This window comes from Budorcas taxicolor, chromosome 13, assembly GCF_023091745.1.
Source record: "Budorcas taxicolor isolate Tak-1 chromosome 13, Takin1.1, whole genome shotgun sequence".
Taxonomy (NCBI): Eukaryota; Metazoa; Chordata; class Mammalia; order Artiodactyla; family Bovidae; genus Budorcas; species Budorcas taxicolor.
In genome coordinates, this window is record NC_068922.1 from 75,360,089 (window position 1) to 75,365,831 (window position 5,743).

The window sequence follows — 5,743 nt, forward strand, 5'->3', positions numbered from 1 at the left end:
GTTTTGAACTATGTGAATGTATCGTTTTAACATAAACAAAATGTTTTGACTATTTGGGAATTCCTTTTAAGTCTCCCCTAAACCCAGACTAGAAAGCCATTGATCCCCTCCAGTCCCCCTGGCAAACATCAGGTAATGTTGCCTTCATATAGCATGAAGCCCCTTTGCTCCAGCTCTTCCAGTCTGACTTTCCTTTGAGAAAAACTTTCCCACTCTTGGACTTCCCTCATAGCTCAGTTAGTAAAGAATCCACCTACAATGCAGGAGACCCTGGGTTGATTTCTGGGTTGGGAAGACCTGCTGGAGAAGGGATAGTCTACCCACTCCAGTATTCGTGGGCTTCCCTTGTGGCTCGGCTGGTAAAGAATCTGCCCACAATGCAGGAGACTGGGGTTCAATCCCCGGGTTGGGAAGATCCGCTGGAGGGGCAGCCCACTCCAGTATTCTGGCCTGGAGAATTCCATGGGGTCACAAAGAGTTGGACACAACTGAGTGACCTTCACTTCCCACTCTTACTCTCTGTCTACATGATTTTTGTAGGTCCAGTCCCTAGTGTTGGGCTTCCCTGGTGGCTCAGATGGTAGAGAATCCACCTGCATTGCAGGAGAGCTGGGTTTGATCCTGGGTTGGGAAGATCCCCTGGAGAAGGGAATGGCAATCCACTCCGGTATTCTTGCTTGGAGAATCCCCGTGGACAGAGGAGCTTGGTGGGCTACAGTCCATGGGGTCGCAAAGAGTTGGACACTGTGGAGTGACTAAGCACAGCACAGCACAATCCCTAGTGCCGGGGTGAGCACGTGACCCAGGCTGAGCCCATCACAGCCTTGTTCATCCGGGCACAGTGACTGTTCGGGTGTGGGAGGTGGCTCCAGAGCCGTTACTCTTCCCCACTGCACTATACCTGGCTAGGTGGTGTGCTGTGCTTAGTTACCCAGTCATGTCCATGGACTATAGCCTGCCAGGCTCTTTGTGACCCCATGGTGGCAAATGTCTCCCGCAGTGCAGGTGTATTCCTTACCATCTGAGCCACCAGGGAAGCTAGATGGCAGTGAGAATTAAATGAGAGCAAACTTGCCAGGTGCTCAGTACAGGGCATGGCACAATAAATTCCAAGCTCCATAAATGATGCTTTTCTGACTTTACACACTCTTCTGCCGCCTCTGTGTCCATGCATTACTTTACTTGTGACACACCCAGCTACATGCTTCTGGAGGCCTGGCATCCGTTGATCTAACTCTGGAGAAAGACTGAAGTCAGTCTGTTCCTCACAACAGCTCTGGAGGAGAAATTCCTACAGGTCTCACCCTAGAGGTGGCTAAACCATGTCTCTAAAAACCTTGGCAGGGCCAGAAAACTGTGCCCTAGTCCCACGCAGACAACCCAGAGAACTCAAGTTCAGAGTTGAAGAGTTCAAATCCAGGGCAGTTCATGAATGTTCCTGGACCCCAAAGAGTAATCCGAGAAATTGTTTGTATCAGCAAAGAATGACTTAACTCTTGGCAAATTCTAGTAGACAGCCTCTCTTCTGATTTCTAGAGGCCTTCCAAAGAAAAGAAACAGTTTAGGTTTGCTCTGCTCTGTGGTTGACTGGAGACTCCCTCCCTCTGTGGTGTAGGGGACCCGTGGGTGAGGTCTCAGCTCCCAGGAACAGTGGGAGGGAACATTTACGGAGTGCAAGCCAGACAGTTGGTTTCTCTGGCCACGGGGGCCTCTGAGTCAACTTCAGAGACCATCAAAGGGTGGAAGGTCTTCAACACTGATCCCAGGATCTCGACTCTGAACTGCACCTACCAGTTGACAAGGCTGGTCTCCTCACCACCCCAATCCAACCTTTTCCCTCTCCCACCATCTTGCTTTCCACACATGGAGGCAGCTGCCTGGGATGCCCAACCTGCCGTGACTAAACAAATCTATTTCAGCTTTCAATACCCAGGTAAAGTGCTACATCCATCCCATGGAGACTGCCCTGAGCACCACAGTTCAACACAAACTTAATTTTTTTTAATTTATTTATTTGGCTATGGTGAGTCTTCTGTAGTTGCATGTGGGCTTTCTCCAGCTGCAGAGAATGGAGCTGCTTTTTGTTCCCATGCGCAGGCTTCTTGCTGCGGCAGCCTCCCTTGCTGGAGAGCGCAGGCTCCAGGTGTACCAGCGTCAGCGGCTGCAGCGCTCGGGCTCAGTAGTTGTGGCCCATGGGCTTAGTTGCTCCGCAGCGTGCGGGATCTTCCCAGACGAGGGATCGAACTGGTGTCCTTCGCACTGCAAGGCTGATTCTTAACCACTGGACCTCCAGGAAAGCCCCCAACATAAACTTTTATTTCTTTCCATCAGCCTGCTATACTACTTCTCCATTCATTAATCCAGCAAATCATTTTAAAGCAAGCAGTTCTCAAGGCTGCTGGTCTCACGAACCCTGTAGACTCTTGAGAATGATAGAGGACTCCAAAGAACACTTGTGTTCCATCTATTGGTTTTTACTGTATTAGAAACCAAAACCAGGACATGTTTAGAATACACATTAATGTATGTGCAAAGAACAATAACAAGGCCAGTCCACGTTAATATGGGGCGATGACATCATCATACATCATGTGACCCGGGAAATCTCCACTCGACACTTGTGAGAGAATGAGAGGGAAAAAGGCAAATAGCATCTTATTATCATTATATCAAAACAAAAGTAAGTTTTGATCTTACGGATTCGCTGAAGGTTTGGGGGAGCCCAGGGCCCAAGAAGCACAGTTTAAGCATTAGAACACTTAGAGGCACTGAGATCTCCCTGTCCCTCCAGAAGCCTTCTTATCTTTTATCTAGCATTGCCTTTTTGGTGTAACTTCAGTATTTATATTATGGGTTCTGGTTAGCATTTTAAAAAATCAAATAAGATAGGAAAGGGGGGAAAAGGGACAGGAAGGAAATATTAGTGTGTAAAAATGGATAAAAGTGACAGTTTTCATTACTTCCCATGAGGCTGTGTATCTGAAATGAATAAGAACCATAAAATCAACCAAGAGTAGGATACCTGTGTGTATATTCTAGATACTTTGCTATGCATTGTTCTAGATACAGCCAAAAATGCATTCAGATATCGATATATCTATACAGATTGAGATATGAATGGGAATACAGATATGGTGATGAATGTGGGTATGTACTTATTACCATCAGTGGGTGATTGTAAAATTTTGAAAACTAGTCTACAACAAGACCTCTTGTAGAGGTTCCTCAGTGTAAGGCAGTGTTTAGCAGAGTGTGGGGGCCTTTCCCCGTGGTGGTATGGGAAATGATGTTTTGGTTGCAAACTGCATGTGAGTATGCTATGTAACACTTTATCACATAGTGGGATTTGCTGGGGAGTACTGGAGTGGGTTGCCATTGCCTTCTCTGAGTGATAGTGTTAATAATCCCTGTCCAATTATCTTTCAACTATTCTATTACAGCCAGGAGAAAGTCTCACTTGAAGGTAAGGATGCATCTAACACGGATGCTCTCTTGCATGCGTGTTCAATTGTGTCCAAGTGTAGTCCTACGGAGAGAGGAGCCTGCTGGGCTACAGTCCGTGGGGTCACAAAGAGTCCTCTGTCCATGAGATTATCCCAAGAAGAATACTGGAGTGGATTGTCATTTCCTCCTTCAGGGGACCTTCCCAACCCAGGGATAGAACCTGCTTCTCCTGTGTCTCCTGCATTGACAGGCAGAATCTTTAGCTCTGCCCCACCTGGGAAGCCCCACTTTCAACACTAACACATACTCTCCCTTCATAATTGAGGCAGCTTCAGGTTCAGAGTTCTCAGCGCATCACAGCAGCTAGCTGAGATTAAACAACATTGTTTTGGTTTCATTAAAAACTAAGTAAATGTAGGTACATACACATAAAGTATTAGAGTCACTGTCTGTGTTATAGTGATGCTGGTTTTCCATTCTGAGATGTAACATTTCATATTTAAATAAATCTATTGCTGTAATAAAATGAATTTATTTAAATAGCTTTCAGAAAGTAATGTTGCAGGCGGTGTGCATATCTGGTGAAAAGTGCGAGATGAAGGTGGCTACTGAGTGGTTGAAGTTCCAGAAATACTCATCGACTTGGAAAGAGCACTAGATGGAGTTAGACATATGTAGGTTCAAATTCTGACTTCACCATTGGCTTTGTGATCCAGCCAGTCTGGGACTCATTACTCCTTTGGGCTTTGGAAGTTTTCAAGGATCAAAGACATCCCAGGGTGAATTAAGATGACTTCAGGTGAGAGAAACATCCTTGTAATTAATTCTGTGCTACACTGTGCGCTAAATAAACAATCCGTGGGCATTATCTCATTTCAGACTCACAGCTACCTTGGTACAAGGACACTATTTCTACAGCTGAGAAGAGAAAGGCAGAGGAAGTGCAATGATCTGCCTAAGGTCACACGGCTGGAAAGCGCAGGAGCAGGTACTTGAACTCAAGTCTATCTAGTGCACTATCCACTGGGGTCCTGGAAAACTTGCCCAGCATCTTGGATTCAGTTACAGAAGCAGGAGTGGCCATCTGGTAAAGGCCCCCTCTAACCACCCTCCTCTTCCTGCCTCTTCCTCTACAGATGCTACTGAACATGATGGGAAAAGTCGAGATCATTTTAATTTCTTCTGCTATAGCCATAATTTATTTTTACTTGCTTTGTAATTTACATCTGGGGGAAAAAAAAGCAGGCCTTTTATTTTCCCCTAGGTCTAAGAGACTAAGATCAATGAAGTCATTGTCATTGAGTTAAACATTAAGAGGCTGGTTTGTCAATTCAAACTCAAGGTTACATTAAAAAAACATTTAGTTGAACTGAATTTTATGAGGACAAGAATATGCATCAATCTGATAGAAAAGATTTCTTCCCAGCTACCCTGCTTATATTTACATTTTTGAAGTCTTCAAGGTCTGACTTACAACAACAGTTTTCACCTTTATTTAGATAATCAACTGTTATGGCTGGTTCAACGCTTTGTATTTTGAAGGACTTGCATTCATAGTTCAAAGTTTCTATTACAAGTGAATGGCTTCTGATTGGAGGTTTAATTTTATTCAAAATTAAATAAGAGAATTTTGGAATCATCATTGTGATTCCTTTCAACAAACCAATGATCTTAGTTTCAAATTTGAATACCCTCATCCCCAGGCATAACTTTTACATTGGGTCATCTTACAGCGGGAGGAGCATTCAAGCACAGGTAATAGCAAGGGCCAAGATCTTGAGATGAGACTGACCTCCCCGCTGCGCCCCCCCAAGTTTCCAAGGAGAAGCTTCAGAGCCTCCAGAGCCAAGGGAATGGGATCAGATGGGATCAGAGAGGTGACGGGAGTCGGGAAGGAGAGACCATTTAGGGTTTGTACTCCACGGAAGGACTTTACCCCTCCTGCCCCAGTGCCTCAGTGGTAAAAGAATCTACCTGCCGAGGCAAGAGATGCGGCTTTGATCCCTGGGTCAAGAATATCCCCTGGAGAAGGAAATGGCAACTCACTCCAGTATCCTTGACAGTCCCATGGACAGAGGAGCTATATTCCTTGGGGTCACAAAGAGTTGGACAAGACTGATCACATCCACATCTAATTTCAGGTAAGGACTTTGGCTTTACTCTGCATAGGATGGGAAGCAATTGAAGGGTTCTGTGCAGAGAAACAGGATGCTCTGTCTTAGGTTTCAATAAGACCACTCAGGAAATGGTAATGATACTAGGTCTGGAAGGAGGACTAGCTGAGGATTCTATACAATAA